This window comes from Chiloscyllium plagiosum, chromosome 48, assembly GCF_004010195.1.
Source record: "Chiloscyllium plagiosum isolate BGI_BamShark_2017 chromosome 48, ASM401019v2, whole genome shotgun sequence".
Taxonomy (NCBI): domain Eukaryota; kingdom Metazoa; phylum Chordata; class Chondrichthyes; order Orectolobiformes; family Hemiscylliidae; genus Chiloscyllium; species Chiloscyllium plagiosum.
The window spans coordinates 8,144,279-8,166,851 of record NC_057757.1 but is presented as its reverse complement, the minus strand read 5'-3'; the positions used below and the strand labels follow the sequence as shown (position 1 = coordinate 8,166,851).

The following is a 22,573-nucleotide window of genomic DNA, read 5'->3' as shown; positions in this document are numbered from 1 at the left end:
GGTTGACTGGAGCAGTTTGTTTGCAGGTTCAGGGAACTCCGGCAAGTGGGAGGCCTTTAAAAGGGAGATTGCTGGAGTACAAGGTGTGTATGTTCCTGTGAGGGTGAAAGGCATGGTTGGCAGGAATAGGGAATCCTGGATGACAAGAGATATTGAGGCTTTCACCTGGAGTGGCTCAGATAGAGGCAGGTGGGATCAAGGGACCCCTGGAGGTACAAAGGGGATACAGGTGTTTACTGGAGAAGGAAACCAGGAGGGTCAAAAGACAGCAGGAGTTAGCCTGGGCTGAGATGATTAGGATGAATTGAAAGAGGTACTTTTAAATGTATTAAATGGGAAAGACTAACTCGAGAGAGAATAGGGCTCCTCAAGGACCAAAGTGGACATGTTTGTGTAGAACTGCAGGACATGGGTGAGGTCCTCAATGAACATTTCTCCGCTGTGTTGACCATGGAGAAAGACATGAAGACTTGGGAATTTGAAGAAGTTAATGGTGATACCTTGCGGACAGTCCATATCTCAGTAGAGGAGGAGTTAGATGTATTAGAAAGTGTAAAAGTGAATAAATCTCCTGGTCCTGACAAATATATCTATAAACACTGCGAGAGGCGAGAGAAGAAATTGCAGGGGCCCTGGCTGATATTTTAGCATCATCGTTAGCCACGGGTGAGGTCCTTGAAAACTGGAGGGTAGCGAATATTGTGCCATTATTCAAGATCAGCTACAAAGATAAACGTGTCAACTATCAGCCAGTAAATCTAACATCTGGGGTGGGTAAGTTACTTGAGAAGATTTTGAGAGATAAGAAATACATGCGTTTGGGAAATCAGGGTTTGATTTGGAGTAGTCAGCACGGCTTTGTGAATGGGAGACCGTGCCTCACAGATTTGTTAGAGCTCTTTGATGAAGTGACCAGGAAAGTTGACAAGGGCAGGGCAGAATACGTGGTCCATATGGATTTCAGGAAGGCCTTTGGTAAGGTTCCACAAGGGAGGGTGCTCTGGAAGATTAGATTGTATGGAATCCAGGGGGAGCTGGATACACAATTGGCTTGGTGGCAGGGAGCAGAGGGTAATAGTGGAAGGATGTTTGTCAGACTGGAATGCCTCAGGGGTCAGAGCTAGGCCCATTGCTTTTTGTTATCGATATCAATGTTTTGGATGAGAACGTACAAGGGCATGATTAGCAAGTTTGCAGATGACAGTAAGATAGGCTGTATCATGGATTGTAAGGAAGGTTATCAGAAGTTGCAGCAGGACCTTGACCAGCTGGGGAAGTGGGCTGAGAAATGGCAAATGGTGTTTAATATTGATAACTGTAAGATCTTGCATTTTTGAAAGTCAAATCAAGGGAGGAGATTCATGGTGAATGGCAGGGCCTTAAGGACTGTAGTGAGACAGAGGGACCTTGGAGTTCAGGTGCACAGTTCTTAGAAAGTGGACTCAGAGGTAGACAGGGCAAAGCTTTGGGCACATTGGCCTTCATCAGTCAGGGCACTGGGTATAGAAGTTGGGAAGTTATGTTGCAGTTATACAGGACGTTGGTGAGGCAGCAATTTGAGTATTGTGTTCAGTTTTGGTCACCTTTCTATAGGAAGGATGTTATTAAACTGGAAAGAGTCCAGATAAAATTTACAAGGATGTTGCCTGGACTCAACAGTCTGAGTTATAGGAAGAGTTTAGACAAGCTCAAACTTTATTCTTTAATGCATAGCAGACTGAGGGGGAGGGGGTGAGTTGTAGAGATATATAAGATCAGACAGGCATGGATTGGGTCAATGCACACAGTCTTTTTTTGGTAGGGTTGGGAAATTGAGGATTAGAGGACATCACTTTAAGGTTAATGGGGAAAGAATGAAAGGGAAACTGAAGGTTAACGTTTTTACACAGAGGGTGGTACGCATATGGAATGAGCTGTCAGCAGCAGTGTTTGAGGCGGAACATTAACAGCATTTAAAAGGCGTTTGGACAAATGTATGGACAGGAAAGGATTAGAAGGATATGTGCCAAGTGCAGGGTAATGGGGTTAGCAGGGACGGACATTTTGATCGGCACGGACCAGTTTGGGCCAAAGGGCCTTTCTCTGTTCTGTCGGACTCCATGATTCAATGGATTGAATTTGTGAAAAAGAACCAGTTATTTGGAACACATTAAGGCCAACAGCATGAACAATCTGTCACAGCTGCAGCTTGACATACAGACACTGCCTTGGCTCGGGGAAAGAGTCGTTGTATACTTTGCAGCAGGAGGCTGGTACAACTTGGAGGGTTAGATTGTCTGATTTTGGTCAGTACGCAGAGATAGGAGAGCGTGATTACGATTGAGGTGTGGACAGCGACACAGACAGCCGCAGAACAGGAGCCACATTCTTTGGCAAGAGAGACTTGACTGTGACACCAGAGGAACAGAAAGCCAAACAAGTGGGAGAAGCTAAGAGCAATGGAATTGTAGTCAGGGGCTCACAGTGATCGACACCCTTTTCTGCAGCACAGGACGTGAGTCCAGGAGGCTGTGTTCCCTTCCCATGCTGGGGTTCAGGGCCCATGATCAGGGTTGAAGACAAGTCTGCAATGGGATGGGCAAGATCCATGTCGGTACAAGTGACATATACCAGGCAAGAAACAAGGTTTAACCTGGTCACTGTCCAGTGCTCGGTGTCGAATGAAGAAGCTGAAACCTCAGATATCTGGATTAATATCGATGCCAAGTGTTAATTGGCACAGAGCCAATCAGATTAGGGAGAGCCATTGATTCCTCAAAGACTGGTGTGGGAGAATTGGGTTCTGATTCTGTCATCACGAATGCTGCCAGACCTACTGAGGTTATATTTCAAATTTTCAGTGACACCAGCGTCTACTCTGTCGTTTGGTCGATGTTTCCTCTCATTAGTCTTTTATGCCAGACCCCACTCAGTCTTAAGTCTGTTCGATTCCATCTTCTATTTTTTGCTACTTCCTGCCAATATTCATAATTGCCTGCCTGGGCCCCAATGCTGTTGACTTGGATCATTCTCACCATCTCTGTCAAATCCAAGTTTGTCTATCTCATTTGTATCTTGATAAAATACAAGAATAGAATACTGAGCCTTGCAATAAAAACAACATGGCTTCCTCTCTGCTGTCTGCCAGTTACAGTGATTTATCATCACAGCATGTTTCTGTCCAAATACATTCTTTCTCCATGGTGATCTTCTGCCATTTATTACAATAGCTTCAGTTTTTATCCCGACTCTCAGGTCATAATTTGTAAAACACATTGGAAAACCATCCCTTCATCAATCTGTCATTTTATTTCATCAGGCACAGTCACGTTTGTTTAATTTGAAAATCACACTGACTCTCCTTAAACAGACCCACCCTTCCCAATTGGATTTGTGTTGATCTGGTCCAGGTTATTCTAAGGATACACAGCCCTGGTGTTAAACTGACAATCTCTGGAATGTACTCTTGTACTACTGAGAAAAGTGTCCCATTCTCCAGTTTGTATGATGGGGCAGGAAGATTGGGTTGAGCTGCAGTTTGTGGTTTTATGAAGCAGAAAATAAAACGTGCTGCAGAGTGAGGCACAGAGACGCCGATGACCTCATCAGCTTGAAACTATTTTCTTGTTCCTCCTCCTTTAATCAATGTAGTTTTCAGGGTCTAACTCCGAATTCTCGGAGTTCTGAAACTGGCCTGGAACTGTGTGTTGAAAGGACTATTGTAATCCACAAGAGGAGACTTTCCCATTGCACTACTACCACGGGCTGGAATGCTGCAGACTGAGCAGAAAATCCCAAATACAGTGATGAGGTCCCACTGGCCCACACTGCTCCTTCTCACTGAATGAAGACACTCACCAGAAACAGGTTATGTCTCATGTTGGAGCCTTGAAGTGTTGACTCTCACTGAATGAAGGCTGTACTCAGAGACAGAAATGAAATAAACTTTCTAACTGTGCTTTATCGCTGTTAAAGTTCTGTGTGTCTGAGGCCAAGTCATTTGATTGGGGAATGAGGGTAACAAGGCACCAGTGAAATAGAGGGAATGGTGGAGGAGCTCACTGAGGGACACCTCTGAAGGTTGGAATCAGAAAGATGGTATTCAGTATTAAAACAGTTAAGGTGAATTCATGGTTACATGGAGATTGCAAACATAAATTCTCTGAAGATTGTCTTGTTCAGAATTTGGAGCCATGACAGGAAGAAGTAGTGTCCAAAGGTTTATCCAGCTGTAACCCGAGTACAATTGTAAAAGGCTGCTCTACCAGCATCTCTGTCTCTCTCGTGCATTGTGCACATATTAAGAAGGACCTCGTGGTTCAGACAAACCATCTCCTTACTTTTGAAGATTGTTACAGAGTGTTAAACAGACAAGAAATGAAAGACTCTCTGCTCGTGTATTTTCAACCTGTCAATACTCTTCCGAAAGCGTCAATTCTCCAAAGGCCTCTTGCCCATTTCCAAAAGCAAATTGTGGTCTGTGTTTAACTTCCTGTTCAATCTTATATTTTCTGATGCCAGTCGGAGTCCAGTGGTAGATTTAAGTGAAACTGTATTTTAGTACAACTTTGTCCCGTCTTCCCCCCCACCCCACCCCACCCAACCCTGGGATTACTATTAGTCAGCAGAGCTGAGTTATGGAGAGGCTTATGGTCCATCCCGGGGCTTCATGATGTTTTCCAGAATCTAATCTCCTTTCTTGAGGCTTTTCACAATGGATACTGTATTCAAGTAACATGTGCCAACTGTGCCATATTTACTGTTAATTAATTAGGTATTGTCTATTACTTCAGCAATCTATTAAATTCCTCATTACAGGAGATGTAAAGGAATGTTGATCTTTGTCCAGTTCCAACAAAGTTATCTGGTTACAGCTAATGTAAGAATCCTTTAGCTAACATGTCGTGTTTTAATGTGCTAATTCAATCTACATTCCAGTGTCTGCTCATCTCTGTATTCATTCCGCCCTGTAGGGTTTAAGGGGTTGTGTTTACTGTCTGAAACTGCGTTGAACTTTTTCCATTCATGATTTTTAATGGATATAATTAATACAGAATCGATATTTATAATGGTTGACTAAACAACTCATCAGTGTGAGATGTCCTTATATCTATCTTATGTGTGATCTTCAACCTTGAGCTGCTATTGTTCCCAAATGTGCAATATTATTATCTATGTTTAACAGAGCTGCTGCTGTTCTACTTGAGAAAACTATATTAATAATTGTTACATTTATTATCTATGTCTGATGCACATTCAGCAACTTGAGTAAATGTTGCTGCCCGCCCTGTTCTGCTGCATTACCAATGGGCAGCTGTCGGCCATTTTGTGTTGCTCAGTCATGGGCATCCCTAACAATATCCCTTTGATTCCCTCTTAAGTGAATCATAAAGCGCACCAATGTTTGCAAGAATGGTTGCCTCACTGGCTGCTTCATTTTCAAGAGCCTCACCTGCGGGGTTGTGATAGAAGTCACCTGTTGGCAGCAACATTTGATTAATAAAAAGAGACAACACAAGATAAGAATCATTATACAAAGAAGGCCATTCCCTTTTCCTTCATTTCTTTCTGGTGTACGGGATTGGCAAGTTATTAGACACTCAAAATACAGACAGTTAGTAATACAATCAAATTCCCCACCTTGGGCTAAATGTAACAGTTCTTACATCTTTGTTTTTAAATATTTGTGTTTCTATTTACATGTGATATGCGGAACTAAATTTTATTTCTTTAAAATTTAGATCACCGCCGTTGTAGTGATCAGCAGCACTTGGTAGTTTGCTTCCCACTGGGTTCTTTATGGATTTTCATCACATGGATCCACGTTTCCGAGACAATATTATCTTCTCCTTCAGGAGGTCACTCTGAGCAGCCGATAGCTTTTGGGATGCAGACTTGTCAGAATTGGTTAGGCTTGACAATATTTCAACAGTGTGCCATTAATTAGTTGTGAATCAACTTTCCAAAAATCAATTGTTCCTGGCAGTGACATAAGCCTTCCGGTGATTACTTTAAAAGGGTTTGGTCCTGTTGTCTGACTGGGAGTTGCTTGGATGTTGCATAGTTCTATTGACAGGGCTTGTTTTCCAAGACACTCCCTCTTGTTGGTTCCTTAGGAAATCTTTGTTTTACCGTCGGTTGATTCATTCCACTTGCCCTGATGTCTGGGGGAGATGAGGGCAGTGGAGGGTCTATTTAATGTTGAGCAACCTGCACATTTACTGGCAGAAAGTCCCTGTTAAGTATATCCCTTGATCAGAGTCTCTGCTGGGCAGGACTCCCCATCGAGGAATGTAATCCCAACACAAAAGCTTTATGATTGGCTGTGGTTTCTCGGGTTGGAGAGGCTTCTACCCATCTGGAGAACATGTTAACAATAACTAGGACGTCAGTACAACTTCGACCTGGTGGTAGGGATGTGTTATCGAGTTGTAGATGATGGAACAGTCCTGCAGGGGGCGGAGGAGGGTCTGATTTGGGACATATCTGTGATGGGTCCGGGGTTGTTCTTTTCACAGGGCACACAGCTATCCGCTACCACCTGGGCATGGTTTGTAAAACCCAGCCCCACCAGCTCCTTTGGAATCGTGCCCCCATTTGTTGTGGAGCTGAATGACCTCGTGAGTGGCTCTGTTCTGCCAAGTACAGCAAATGCCTAAAGGGCGACAGTTTTGTCAGTCTCTCTTCATCTCCAGATCCTAGCGTCACACAGTTTCATTTCTGCTTCAATCCAAGCCCATTATTTTTCCCTCAGGATCTTTGACTCTGCGTATCCTTTCGGTCCTTTGCTAAAGTCCTGAGCATCTTTAATTTACCGTTTTGGATCAAGCGTCATCGTGCTTATCAAGCTTCAAGTTCAGTCACTGGTTGCTCATAAACATCATGCATGGACTCAAAATTCCCCAGTTCCCTTATCTGCATCAATCTTGAGGATATTCCTTCAATATTTTTCTTTCTTTGCCAATGTTATGTGTGATTGTATCATTGAGTGGCAACTATCTCCATTTATAGGGAGCCCCTCAGAGCTGCAATGTCCATGGTCTCAAATAATATCGTTCTAACAGAGCGTTCATCAGGCTTTCCCTTTAGATAATGCTTCCCCTCTCTTTTTCTGAGGTGCCTGTATGTCAACATTTTGAGCCCTTTCACTCCAGCTCACTATCGCTGTTTTAAAGTTAGTTTCTCAACAGATAATGTCAGTGTCTTATCATTTAAATTATGTTTTTGTGCTCTTCCAAGCCACACTAATCTGTTTGTCAAGTCGGTGTACATGTCTGAGACCCATTTTCCAGTGCATTTTCTTTTTTTCCCATGCATTGCCTCATGTTTGGTACTTCTAAGGTAGCAATCACTTTCGTACACTTACATCAGCATCCCAAGACCATGTCACACCTTCTTGCTTCTTGTATAATTTTATCAAAAGATTGATGAGATTGTATGTATCTGTCTAAGTGTAGTCCTGATGCAGCGGGTAATGGTTTGATTTTCAAATTCAATTTTCTTGAAAAGAAAGACAAGAACACAAACATCACCAAGAGAAACAAACAGTTTAATACTCTCACCTAAACTTAAGACCATAAGACCATAAGACATAGGAGCGGAAGTAAGGCCATTCGGCCCATCGAGTCCACTCCGCCATTCAATCATGGCTGATGGGCATTTCAACTCCACTTACCCGCATTCTCCCCATAGCCCTTAATTCCCTTCACTAAACTGCATGGTCACTTCAAGCGCCTTTATTCTAACTTGTCTCTTTTCTGTCAAAACTCACCATCCCTACTTCCTTCCTCTCATCCAATTTTGCAATTTAACTATTGGCCCCTTTCTAATTCCAGAACTCTGGAGATATTTGCAGTCTGTGGAACATCATTGAATAATAAACCAGAAGTCAAACATTTCTGTTTGATTCAGGCAAAACATCCTTTGTTTGTTCTTTCTTTCTCTAAGATGACCCACATTTTTGTTAAAGTTCCTTGATAACTCATCCTAGACACTTGATATATCTCTGTGTAAATATGTCTTAATTCAAAATTCAATTCACTCCTTCAAAGTCGCGTACAGATTTTTGTTATGCATTGAAATTCCGGATGCCCAATATATTTAATCTTTTCACAGAACTTCTCCGATGCTGAGCTGTGTTGTTAACGAATGGCTTGATGGGTTGAGGATGCCTCATCCATCACAGTGTTGTGATGTTTCAAAGTTTGCAGACAGTTTCAGAAATGCAGAGCCATTGATGCAGGCCTTCAGTATCTGGGGAAAAGAAAGCATGCAACCATTCCACTGCAAGCAGAATGGGGGGACAAGTTGAGTGGAGGGCTATATTGCAAATGCAAAATAGTGGCACAGGGAAATGGGGGACATAAAACCTGGGGAGATACAAATCTGGTCAGATGGGGAGTATATTTAGGGGCATTTGTGGAGGGGAATAAAGCTACACTGAGAAGGAACCCAGGGGAAATTTGCCAGGGAGCTGTAAGATTGGGAACAGAAGCAACTTCTAGTGCATGTGGAGCTGGCAAATGTTTGGGTGGGAAAACTGGAGGGCGGGGGTCAGATAAAGTCCCGTTCTCATTGAGGGGGGTAACAGGGATTGGCTTGAGTGTGGAATCTTGTTGTGCATCACCACAGTCAGTCAAAAGGCTGGTGAGCTCTGCACATGCTCACTGAGTGCAGTAGGGTGGGCTATCAGGGAGGAACTGCCTCCACAGGAAGGGGGTTTAATAAGGGCCATTTGGGCGCAAATCCTGAGGAGCCGGACAGATCCTGGGCCATTTAATGATGGGTTAGATCACGATGGGCTGAACATCCCCCTCCTGGGCCGTGAAGCTTCAGCGATTTTGAGATTTGGGATCCTGCTGTGTATGATGTCGGGTAGACAAAGGGAGGTCAGTCCTTAGGGCCGAGGGATTGGGCTTCAGCAAGGGGGTTATATAGGACACGGTGGGAGATAAAGAAGGGCTTTTATGTCGGGGTAATGAAGGGTCAGGGGCAGAAAGGACACTGCATAGGGGGGGGGATTTCACAGGGCATGGGGAAAAGTTTGATGGGTAAAATATTGTTCGTGGCTAAAGACAAGGGGGTAAGCTTCGGGGTATTGAATGGAAATCAGACTGCAGTGGTTCAAGAAGGCAGCTCAGCACAACATTCTCAAGGGGCAATTAGGGATGGGTAATAAATGCTGGGCCCAGCCAGTGATTCTCACATTTCTTGAGTGAATAATAAAAAAAATTCATGGTCAGGAAACAATAGGATCTGCCCCTTCAGGTAGCTGACAAGCTCCTTGTTTGAGACTCTGAGCTGATGCATTCCCAGAGAAGCTCCTTGGGGAGATCAAGGTGACAGCATTGCTCGGCTTTGTTGCTGTTTTTCACATTTCTGGAAATGAACAAACCCATTACAATAACAAGTGTAATCCAGATTATGAAGAAGCATTGTTGCTCCGTACATTATAATGAAATAACAAAAACAGAATCTGCAATCTGCCAGCAATAACATTGTCCATTCAAACATCATGAGCCTCATCCCAAGGTCACAAATTAGTTCAACCGATGCTGCATCAAGACAGTTTGTTCCAGGATTGAAAATATGTCTCCGAGCTGTCCTTCTGTATTGTGAGTCGGAGCTGCCCTCTTTAAACAAGAACATTTCACTGACTGATTGAAATGTGATTCTTCTCACACACTGAATGTGTACATCACTGTGAGGTCATCATTTATTCCCCATTCCCAATTTCCCAGGACCTGGAGTCACATGAAGGAACAAGTGAGGAAAACATACTGTCTTTCCTGAAGGAAAGGGCTCAGTGAACAATAATGGACTTCCAGCAATGGAGACATGGATTAGAATTCCAAATTGGAATGGATTTTAACTTGAGATCCACGCCAACTGAACATTAGGCTTGAGCTCACAGGAGGAGCTCAGTGATAATATCAAGCCACAGTCTGTATAGCTTGCAATTGCGTTTTGTAACATAAATCCAATTCAGCTACTCACATGACATCAATATCATAAACAGGTTCACTTTCAGTATTTATTTGAAATCAAATTCAGGGAATCATTTAAACTGATTAAAAACACAATGCATGATGTAAATTCTCAAACCAATGTGGCTCATCTGAAAAACAGATACCTCCGAATAACAGACCTATTCTACAAATATACTCTTAACTCATATCAACAGTAAGAGTCACAATCAAACCTTACAATCAGACTGACAAACATCCGTTCATCAGATGCATCACGGATCTCACCCTTACTGTCACTGTCCATCAGATACATCACTGACCTCCCCCTTACTGTCACTGTCCATCAGATACATCACTGACCGCTCCCTTACAGTCACTGTCCATCCAGATACATCTCTGACCTCCCACTTACTGTCAATGTCCATCAGATACATCACTGACCTCCCCATTACTGTTACTGTCCATGAGATACATCACTGACCTCCCTCTTACTGTCACTGTCCATCAGATACATCACTGACCTCCCCCTTACTGTCACTGTCCATCAGATACATCACTGACCTCCCCCTTACTGTCACTGTCCATCAGATACATCACTGACCTCCCCCTTACTGTCACTGTCCATCAGATACATCACTGACCTCCCCCTTACTGTCACTGTCCATCAGATACATCACTGACCTCCCCCTTACTGTCACTGTCCATCAGATACATCACTGACCTCCCCCTTACTGTCACTGTCCATCAGATACATCACTGACCTCCCCCTTACTGTCACTGTCCATCAGATACATCACTGACCTCCCCCTTACTGTCACTGTCCATCAGATACATCACTGACCTCCCCCTTACTGTCACTGTCCATCAGATACATCACTGACCTCCCCCTTACTGTCACTGTCCATCAGATACATCACTGACCTCCCCCTTACTGTCACTGTCCATCAGATACATCACTGACCTCCCCCTTACTGTCACTGTCCATCAGATACATCACTGACCTCCCCCTTACTGTCACTGTCCATCAGATACATCACTGACCTCCCCCTTACTGTCACTGTCCATCAGATACATCACTGACCTCCCCCTTACTGTCACTGTCCATCAGATACATCACTGACCTCCCCCTTACTGTCACTGTCCATCAGATACATCACTGACCTCCCCCTTACTGTCACTGTCCATCAGATACATCACTGACCTCCCCCTTACTGTCACTGTCCATCAGATACATCACTGACCTCCCCCTTACTGTCACTGTCCATCAGATACATCACTGACCTCCCCCTTACTGTCACTGTCCATCAGATACATCACTGACCTCCCCCTTACTGTCACTGTCCATCAGATACATCACTGACCTCCCCCTTACTGTCACTGTCCATCAGATACATCACTGACCTCCCCCTTACTGTCACTGTCCATCAGATACATCACTGACCTCCCCCTTACTGTCACTGTCCATCAGATACATCACTGACCTCCCCCTTACTGTCACTGTCCATCAGATACATCACTGACCTCTCCCTTACTGTCACTGTCTATCACATACATCACTGACCTCCCCCTTACTGTCACTGTCCATCAGATACATCACTGACCTCTCCCTTACTGTCACTGTCTATCACATACATCACTGACCTCCCCCTTACTGTCACTGTCCATCAGATACATCACTGACCTCTCCCTTACTGTCACTGTCTATCACATACATCACTGACCTCCCCCTTACTGTCACTGTCCATCAGATACATCACTGACCTCTCCCTTACTGTCACTGTCTATCACATACATCACTGACCTCCCCCTTACTGTCACTGTCCATCCAGATACATCACTGACCTCCCCCTTACTGTCACTGTCCATCCAGATACATCACTGACCTCCCCCTTACTGTCACTGTCCATCCAGATACATCACTGACCTCCCCCTTACTGTCACTGTCCATCAGATACATCACTGACCTCCCCCTTACTGTCACTGTCCATCAGATACATCACTGACCTCCCCCTTACTGTCACTGTCCATCAGATACATCACTGACCTCCCCCTTACTGTCACTGTCCATCAGATACATCACTGACCTCCCCCTTACTGTCACTGTCCATCAGATACATCACTGACCTCCCACTTATTGTCACTGTCCATCAGATACATCACTGACCTCCCCCTTACTGTCACTGTCCATCAGATACATCACTGACCGCCTCGTTACTGTAACTGTCCATCAGATACATCACTGACCTCCCCCTTACTGTCACTGTCCATCAGATACATCACTGACCTCTCCCTTACTGTCACTGTCTATCACATACATCACTGACCTCCCCCTTACTGTCACTGTCCATCAGATACATCACTGATCTCACTCTTACTGTCACTGTCCATCAGATACATCACTGACCTACCCCTTACTGTCACTGTCCATCAGATACATCACTGACCTCCCCCTTACTGTCACTGTCCATCAGATACATCACTGACCTCCTCCCCTTACTGTCATTGTCCATCAATTACATCACTGACCGCACTGTTTAATGAATCCCTGAATCCTGTCAATATGGAGGGAGGTCATTCAGCCCATCGAGTCACAATGACATTTTGAGGAGTATCCCCAACACCAATGTATCGCAATAACCCAAGCCTTTCCCATAGCTGGCCCACCTTGCCTGCAAGTCCCACGTCACTAGTCAATTCAGTGTAGCCATTCAAGTGAACCTGCACATCTTTGGTCTGTATTAGAAAAACAGTCTGTTTAACTTAGCATGTGAATTAAATACCATGTCACTGCTCCATTCTGTATAACAGAGTCAGTGAATTAAATACTGAGCACCTGTCCCAGTCAGTATTACTGAGCCAGTGAATTAAATAGTGGTCCCTGTCCTAGATGTTATTACTAAGTCAATGAATTAAATACCGTGTCCCTGTCCCAGACGGTATTGCTGAGTCATAGAGATGTACAGCATGGAAACAGATCCTTCGGTCCAACCCGTCCCTGCCGACCAGATATCATAAGACCATAAGACATAGGAGCGGAAGTAAGGCCATTCGGCCCATCGAGTCCACTCCGCCATTCGATGATGGCTGATGGGCATTTCAACTCCAATTACCCGCATTCTCCCCGTAGCCCTTAACTCCTTGTGACATCAAGAATTTACCAATTTCTGCCTTGAAGACATTTAGCGTCCCAGCCTTCACTGCACTCTGTGGCAATGAATTCCACAGGCCCACCACTCTCTGGCTGAAGAAATGTCTCCGCTTACCCTCTCTAATTCTAAGGCTGTGTCCACGGGTCCTAGTCTCCTTGCCTAACGGAAACAATTTCCTAGCATCCACCCTCTCCATATCCCAATCCAATCTAGTCCCACCTGCCAGCACCCGGTCCATATCCCTCCAAACCCTTCCTATTCATATACCCATCCAAATGCCTCTTAAATGTTGTAATTGTACCAGCCTCCACCACATCCTCCGGCAGCTCATTCCATACATGTACCACCCTCTGCATGAGAAGGTTGTCCCTTCGGTCTCTTTTATATCTTTCCCCTCTCACCCTATACCTATGCCCTCTAGTTCTGGACTCCCCGACCCCAGGGAAAAGACTTTGTCTATTTACTCTATCCATGTCCCTCATAATTTTGTAAACCTCTAAGGTCACCCCTCAGCCTCCGACGCTACAGGGAAAACAGCCCAAGCCTGCTCAGCCTCTCCCTGTGGCTCAGATCCTCCAACCCTGGCAACATCCTTGTAAATCTTTTCTGAACCCTTTCAAGTTTCACAACATCTTTCCGATAGGAAGGAGACCAGAATTGCAGACAAAAAGTAGAGGACCCAGCACCAATCCTTGTGTCACTCCACTGGTCACAGGCCTCCAGTCTGTAAAACGACCCTCCACCACCACCCTCTGTCTTCTACCTTTGAGCCAGTTCTGTATCCAAATGGCTAGTTTTCCCTGTATTCCATGAGGTCTAACCTTGTTCATCAGTCTCCCATGGGGAACCAAGTGAACGCCTTACTGAAGTCCATATAGATCACATCTATTGCTCTGCCCTCATCAATCATCTTTGTTACTTCTTCAAAAAACTCAATCAAGTTTGTGAGACATGATTTCCCATGCACAAAGCCATGTTGTCTATCCCTAATCAGTCATGGCCTTTCCAAATACATGTACATCCTGTCCCTCAGGATTCCCTCCATCAACTTGCCCACCACTGAGGTCATGCTCACCAATCTATAGTTCCCTGGCTTGTCTTTACCGCCCTTCTTAAACAGTGGTACCATGTTTGCCAACCTCCGGTCTTCCGGCACCTCACCTGTGACTATCCATGATACAAATATCTCAGCAAGAGGCCCAGCAATCACTTCTCTAGCTTCCCACAGAGTTCTCGGGTACACCTGATCAGGTTCTTGGATTAATCCACCATTGTTAACAACGGATGCCCTGTCAGCTTCGTCTGCGAATGCCTGTCCAACAGACATTGCTAAGAAGAAACTGTGCCTACCAACACACTGGCCACCTTGCCATATGTGAAGAGCATATCAGGATTAACTACCAGGCTGTTACAACCATAGGTATTATGGTAGCACACCAACCAACAGCCACACTATGCCAACTACTTTACCAGAACCAAGTGCCCCATACCCACAATATGTAGGACCAGTGTGGTGCACAAAATTCCTTGCAACAACTGCAGCAAATGTGACATCAGAAAAACAGGAAGAAAACTATCCCATCTGACTTCACGAACACCAACTGGCAACTAACTGACTGGATGCACTCTCCATCATCTCTGTACACAGACTAAGAGGGCCATCAATTTAATCTATTTCAAGTGAACTGGAGGCACACAGGGCAGTTCTTGGAAGCCTGGCTTTCAGTCAAAGAAGGCCATTAACAAAAACATAGTTATAGACCCAGTATACACACACAGGGATAGACCAAGTGTTCAAACACACAGATATAGACCCAGTCTAAATATAGGCAGAGATAGACCCAGTGTACAAACCGCACAGAAGACCTGGAAGTGACACTCACCCCAACTGACTGGACCCACATTAAAACCAATTGGGACAGAACAATAGCGCTTCACAGAAGTCACACTGATGATGTTGCCCAGCATGGTGATGCAACATCTGCATTGTAACCCAGCAGCTTCGGCAGCTAACCAACTACCTGATCCCGAGCTACAGAACTTGGTGAAAACTGTACAAAATAATTAGGTACTATGGCTTCCAGAATCTCGTGGAAGCTCGGAATGCAGCTATGAGTAACTCACCTCCTGAATCCCCAAAGGCTGTCCACCATCTCCAAAACACAAGTCAAGAGCGTGACAGAATTCTCCCCACTTGCTTGGATGAGTGTAGTTCTAAAAACACTCAAGAAGTTCGATACCATCCAGGACAAAACAGCCGCTTAATTGACATTGCACTCACAAACACCCACTCCTTCCACTACAGCTCAGTAGAACAGTGTGTAATATCTTCAAGATGCATTGTCCAAAGTCACCAAAGGTCCTTAGACATACCTTCCAAACCCACAAATTCTACCATCCAGAAGGATAAGGGTGACATATGCATGAACATTCTGACCCCTGCACCCCTCAACCTGCCTTGTGTGTCTTCGGTTCACTTGCAATAGATTAAATTGATGGCCCTCTTGGTCTGTGTGTACAGAGATGAGGGAGAGTGCGTCTAGCCAGTTAGTTGCCAGTTGGTGTTTGTGAAGTCAGATGGATAGTTTTCTTCCTGTTTTTCTGAAGTCACTATCCTGACTTGGAAGCATGTCACTGTTCCTTCTGTGTTGCTGGGTCAAAATCCTGGAGCTCCCTCCCTAACAGCATTGTGGGTTTACCTACACCACACGGACTACAGTGGTTCAACAAGGCAGCTCACCCCCACACTTTATGAAGGAGAAACTGGCAACAGGCAATAAATACCTGACCAACAATGACCATGTTCTGTGAGCAAATAAGAAAAAGTGCATGCTGGTAAATGCAGAAACACAGTGAATCTGATCAGCTCACCACCGTCTTCACTGGGGATGTTAGGGATGAGCCATAAATGAAGTTTTATTCAGAGATCCCCACATTCCATACATAAAGTAAAAATAACTGAGGGGGAGGGGGTCAACATTAGAATTTAGAATAAGGAACACGATACAAAAATTCAAACAGAAATTGAATTGTTAGGTTAACAGTTAATAAGGGAAATAAAAGTGTCAAAGAAAAGATGACAATAATGGGATTGGCAGCTGATCTAAAAGGTTGCTTCTTCGACAAATCGGCTAATGGTCGTCGGACAAGGGCTAATTATGCCCCAAAATCACAAACGTAGGTACTACACATTGACTTGAATTAAAAAATGAGGAATTAAAATTTGTTTCATGGGCAATGAAATGGAGGCACTGCCACAGGGAGAGCTGTGGAAGCTGAATACTTGCGTGTACTTATTACTGAGAGAGATAGATCCTCGTAGGAGCTAATTACTTGAAACTGTACTGAAAACAAAAAAAATGTGCATACCACAAAGGGTGGGGCAGCATCCATGGAGAGAGGCAAGCTAATAATTGAGCTTATCTTTATTAAAGGTGAATCATTGCTAAGTAGTGAATCAAGGGTTATAGGGAAAATGCAGGAAAGTGGATGTGAGGAATGTCAGATCAGCCACGTTCCTATTAAATGATGGGATCGACTGGAGGGGCCAAATGCATGGTCGGTCTGAGGGGTGTCCTGAAGAACAAAGGTTGCCTGGTGCACAAGACCATTAGTGATTTCTGAGAAGATTTGAAGCTCATGTTGAGCTCATGTTGAGATTCAGATTGTAACTTTGCTCGCTGAGGTGGTAAGTTTGTTGTAAGATATTTTGTCGCCATGCTAGGTAACATCATCGTTGAAACTTTATTGCTGGAACAGCACAGCAGGTCAGGCAGCATCCAGGGAACAGGAGATTCGACGTTTCGGGCACAGGCCCTTCTTCAGGCATCTGCAGACCTCACTTTCTCCTCCTAGGTAACATCATCAGTGAGCCTCCATTGAAGCTGTATTGGGACAACAACCTGAAGTCCATTGGTCCATGAAATTGTTAGCATGGGTAGACAGGATGGTTAAGAAAAGTCAAAAAGCGTGGCACAAGAAAAAAGCACTGCAGGTCAGTCAGGATTGGAGGAGCAACCGCTGTGATTTTTCAGTGCCACACTTTCAATTCTCACTCTCCAGCATCTGCAGACCACACTTCCTTCCAGGATGGTTAAGAAGGTATAAGAGTTGCTAGTCTTCAATAGCCAGAGTAGAAAACATAGAATGTAGGATACAGAATCTGAGTGCATCCTAGAATGTTACTATTTTATAGATGAAGTCTCCCTGAGAAAATGGAGATCATCTTATATTCAGGCAGATGGGAAGTGGGCAAAAGGTCATCAAGTTGTATTACCGGTGGGGTATAGAAAGGAGGTCCTTTTTAAATTCATTCATGAGATGAGAGCATCATCGAATAGGTCAGCATTTATTGTCCCTCCCTACTGTGGGCAGTTAAGGGTCAACCACATTGCTGTGAGTCTGCATTCACATGATTAGATTAGATTCTCTACAGTGTGGAAACAGGTCCTTTGGTCCAGCAAGTCCACACCGACCCTCCAAAGGCCTACCCACCCAGATTGCTCTCCCTCTAACTATTGCACCTAATACATAGAACATAGAACATTACAGTGCAGTACAGGCCCTTCAGCCCTCGATGTTGCACCGACCTGTCATACCAATTTGAAGCCCATCTAACCTACACTATTCCATGTACGTCCATATGCTTGTCCAATGATGACTTAAATGTACTTAAATACAATGGGCACTTCAGCATGGCCAATCCACCTGACCTGCATATCTTTGGATTGTGGGTGGAAACCCCACAGACAAGGGAGAATATGCAAACTCCACAGAGACAGTCACCGAAGGCTGGAATTTAACCCAGGTCCCTGGAGCTGTGAGGCAGCAGTGCTAACTACTGAGCCACCGTGCTGACCCTGTAGGCATGTAGGCCAGACCAGGTAAGGATGGCATCTTCCTTGCCTGAAGAGCTTTAGTTTAGAGGATGGGTTTTTCAAACAATCAACAATGGGATTTATGATTTTTTTATTCCAGTTTTTATTTTAATTGAATTCAAATTCCACCATCTGCCATGGCAGGATTCAAACCCAGGTCCTCAGATCATTATCTGGGTTTCTGGATTAACAGTCCAGTGATAATACCTCCCCAACTGCCAATAGAAGATGAATTAGCAGTAGGAGGTCATTTGGGTAGTATGGAAAACTCAACACAAAATTAAAAAAAACATTTTTATTAACGGACTGCATCAGGATGTAATTGAATTTTGTAGGACATGTCATATGAGATAGACAACTGTAAAACCTCATGCAGTGTGGTTTCATCCTAACTCCTGCACTTCAGGAACCTTTCACAAGGGATTGCGGATTGATTGCGGAGAACCCTTACTTCAAGCAAAAAATGGGAATCAGTATTTGTTGAACATAAGTAATTGTCCACTCGATTTCGAGAAGCCATTCTATTGTGCTCTATCATGGCTAAAAGGGTTATAGACGAGTTACACAAATGTCTTACTAGATACGACTACACTTGAAATATAATTAGATAAAGTGTCAAATGTTCATCAAAATTATTCCAAGAAGTTATGGACAGCTTAGGAATAATGCAATTCAAATCCAGAATTGCAGGCAAGTTTAGAATGTTAGCATCAAACTTTAATGATCTTGTTGAGTGCTCGCAGTCAAGACTGTCCAGAGGATTACGACAAAGGAATACCATTGGAAATTTTGCAAGTGGGATATGCAGAATGAATCTACCAAATTCAGACCATTTCTATTAGTTTTTGGACATGAGGTGAGAGGACCACTGAAATTAATTAAGGAAAAATGGTTGAGTCAGAGTTCAATTCCATACATTTGGATTTTTGTCAAATTTTAACAAAAAATTAAATGGAGTGGGTGCAAGACATCATTTAAAAGTAGCACAGCAGCACATGATGAAATATGAAACAGACAAGAAATCAACAGTTTGCAATTTTTCTACTGGAGACAAAGGGTTAGTGTTACTTCCATTGAAAGGTGAACCTTTGTTAGAAAGGTTTAGTGAACCTTATCAAATCTAAAGAAAATTGAGTGAGGTGAATAATTTGATAAGAATGGAGAAAGTGAGGACTGCAGATGCTGGAGATCAGAATCGAGAGTGCGGTTCTCTGATCTCTAGCATCTGCAGTCCTCACTTTCTCCTAGTTGATTTTAAACTTACTGTGAAGCCTCTTCCAAGGATGACTACCTTGAAGAGGTTCTCCTTCTCTCTCTATTAGGCCATCAACTTCCTCACCGCCCCCACCATCATTTACCTATCACATTCCCAGCTACCTTCCCCCCCCTCCCCCCACCCACCCCACCCCAGCCCCACCCTCCTTCCATTTAGCTCTCCCGGCACATAAGCCTGATTCCTGATGAAAAGATTATGCCTGAAACATTGATTTTCCTGATCCTCGGATTCTGTCTGCCCTGTTGTGCTTTTCAAGCACTACACTCTCGATTCCTATTTGATAAGGATGCCAGAGAGAAAGAAATCTCACCGAATGTGTCATGTGAATATGCTCAAAAGATATTTTGAGAAAACTGGATGGGCCTGCCAGAGTTTACTGTCAATGACAGAATTCTCTGAGGGAAATAAAAGTGCAGTGTGTAAGTTATTTCTGAACGTTAAAATAATAGAGCAGGAGTAGTTGGGGATTTTACCTCTCAAATATTGGTTGGGAAATAAATTGAGTGAAAGGTGCTGAGAACACCAAATTCTCAAATCATATTTAACCAAGCTCATCAGCTCAAAATAGCACAATGATACAGGCAGCAATTCTAGGTGTAATCTTCTGAAATGAAGACGGGCTAATAGATGGATTGCCAGAGAGGAAATATTTTTGAGCCAGTGACATTAGTAGAGTTACATTTAGCATAAATATGGAGCAAGACAAAGACAACAAGGGTAAAGCTTTGATGTCTGGTACAGGCAAACAGAGCCATAGAGATGTGCAGCATGGAAACAGACCCTTCAGTCAAACTCCTCCATGCCAACCACATATCCCAACCTAATCTAGTCCCACTTGCCAGCACCTGGCCCATATCCCTCCAAACCCTTCCCAATCATATATCCTTCCAGATGCCTTTTCAATATTGCAATTGCACCAGCCTCCACCACTTCCTCTGCCAGTTCATTCCATACACACACCATGTGGTGCGTGAAAAAGTTGCCCCTTAAATCTCTTTCCCCTCTCACCCAAAACCTATGCCCTTAACAAGAGGGAAAAGATCTTGTCTATTTAGACTATCCATGCCCCTCATGATTTTATAAACATCTATAAGGTCAACCTGCAGCCTCTGACGCTCCAGGGAAAACAGCCATAGCCTTTTCAACCTTTCCCTATAAATCAATTCCTCCAACCCTGGCAACATCCTTGTAAATCTTTTCTGAACCCTTTCAAGTTTCACGATACCTTTCTGATAGGAAGTCCAAAACTGCACGCAATTTTCCAAAGTGGCACAACCAATGCCCTGTACGACCGGAATATGACCTCCCAACTCCTATACTCATTAAGGAGAAAGTGAGGTCTGCAGATGCTGGAGATCAGAGATGGAAATGTGTTGCTGGAAAAGCGCAGCAGGTCAGGCAGCATCTAGGGAACAGGAGACTCGACGTTTCGGGCATTAGCCCTTCTTCAGGAAGGGCTAATGCCCGAAACGTCGATTCTCCTGTTCCCTAGATGCTGCCTGACCTGCTGCGCTTTTCCAGCAACACATTTCCATCCTATACTCATTACCCTGACTATAAAGGAAAGCATAACAAATGCCTTCTTCACGGTACTATTAACCTGCGACTCCACTTTCAAGGAGCTATGAGCAGGCACTCCAAGGTCTCTTTGTTCAGCAACATTCCCTAGGACCTTACCATTAAGTGTATAAGTCCTGTTAAGATTTGCTTTCCCACAATACAATACCTCACATTTATCTGAATTAAACTCCATCTGCCACTCCTCAGCCAATTGGCCCAGCTAGTCCAGATCCTGTTGTAATCTGAGGTAACCTTCTTTGCTTTCCACTGCACCTCCAGTTTTGGTGTCTATGCGAAAGATTTGTCGAAAGGAGCATCTCATGAACTGACAATAAAGTTGAAATTTTCCTGAGACCAAAAGAACTGCATCAAGGGAAGATAGATCGGATCATCAACACTGTGTTGGAGAACTGTGTCCGATTGTTTCTATGACTATTAAGGTAAGGCATTTTTGAAAATAAAACCCCAGATAGCTGGTCATGTTGCTTCAACTACAACAATGAAGAGAGTAGCAGGGAGATGATATCTGGATATGGCTTCACTCATGATGAGTGCTTATGCCCGAAACGTCAAATCTCCTGCTCATAGAGTCATAGAGATGTACAGCATGGAAACAGACCCTTCGATCCAACCCATCCATGCCGACCAGATATCCCAACTCAATCTAGTCCCACCTGCCAGCACATGGCCCATATCACTCTAAGCCCTTCCTATTCATATACCCATCCAAATGCCTCTTAAATGTTGCAATTGTATCAGCCTTCGCCACTTCCTGTAGCAGCTCATTCCATACACGTACCACCCTCTGTGTGAAAAAATTGCACCGTAGATCTCTTTTATATCTTTCCCCTCTCACCCTAAATCTATGCCCTCTAGATCTGGACTCCCCAACCCCAGGGAAAAGACTTTCCCCATTTGCCCTATCCATGCCCCTCATAATTTTGTAAACCTCTATAAGGTGACCACTCAGGTTCCGACGTTCCAGGGACAACAGCTCCAACCCTATAGCTCAAATCCTCTAACCCTGGCAACATCCTTGTAAATTTTTTCTGAACCCTTTCAAGTTTCACAACGCCTTTCTGACAGAAAGGGGACTAGAATTGCACGCAATATTCCAACACTGGCCTAACCAATGTCCTGTACATCCGCAACATGACGTCCCAACTCCTGCACTCAATACTCTGACCAATAAAAGAAAGCATAACAAATGCCTTCTTCACGATACTATCTACCTGTGACTCCACTTTCAAGGAGCTAGGAACCTGCACTCCGAGGTCTCTTTGTTCAGAAACACTCCCTCGGACCTTACCATAAAGTGTATAAGTCCTGCTAAGATTTGTTTTCCCAAAATGCAGCACCTCGCATTTATCTGAATTAAACTCCTTCTGCCACTTCTCAGCCCATTTGTCCATCTGGTCCAGATCCTGTTGTAATCTGAGGTAACCCTCTTCGCTGTCCACTGCACCCCAATTTTGGTGTCATCTGCAAACTTACTATCTTGACCTCTTTTGCTCGCATCCAAATCATTTATGTAAATGACAAAAAGTAGAGGACACAGCACTGATTCTTGTGGCACTTCACTGGTCACAGGCCTCCAGTCTGAAAAACAACCCTCCATCACCATCCTCTATCTTCTACCTTTGAGCCAGTTCTGTATCCAACTGGCTAGTTTTCCCTGCATTCCATGAGATCTAACCTTGCTAATCAGTCTCCCATGGGGAACCTTGTCAAATGCCTTACTGAAGTCCATATAGATCACATCTA

The 22,573-nt window shown here is 44.1% G+C and overlaps 1 protein-coding gene across 1 annotated transcript in view; it reads left to right on the top strand.

Moving 5' to 3' along the window:
* Positions 1–22,573, top strand: part of LOC122544413 (glycine-rich cell wall structural protein 1.8-like) — a 356,495-nt gene that overhangs the window by 188,724 nt on the left and 145,198 nt on the right. The gene's annotated exons all lie outside the window — the stretch shown is intronic.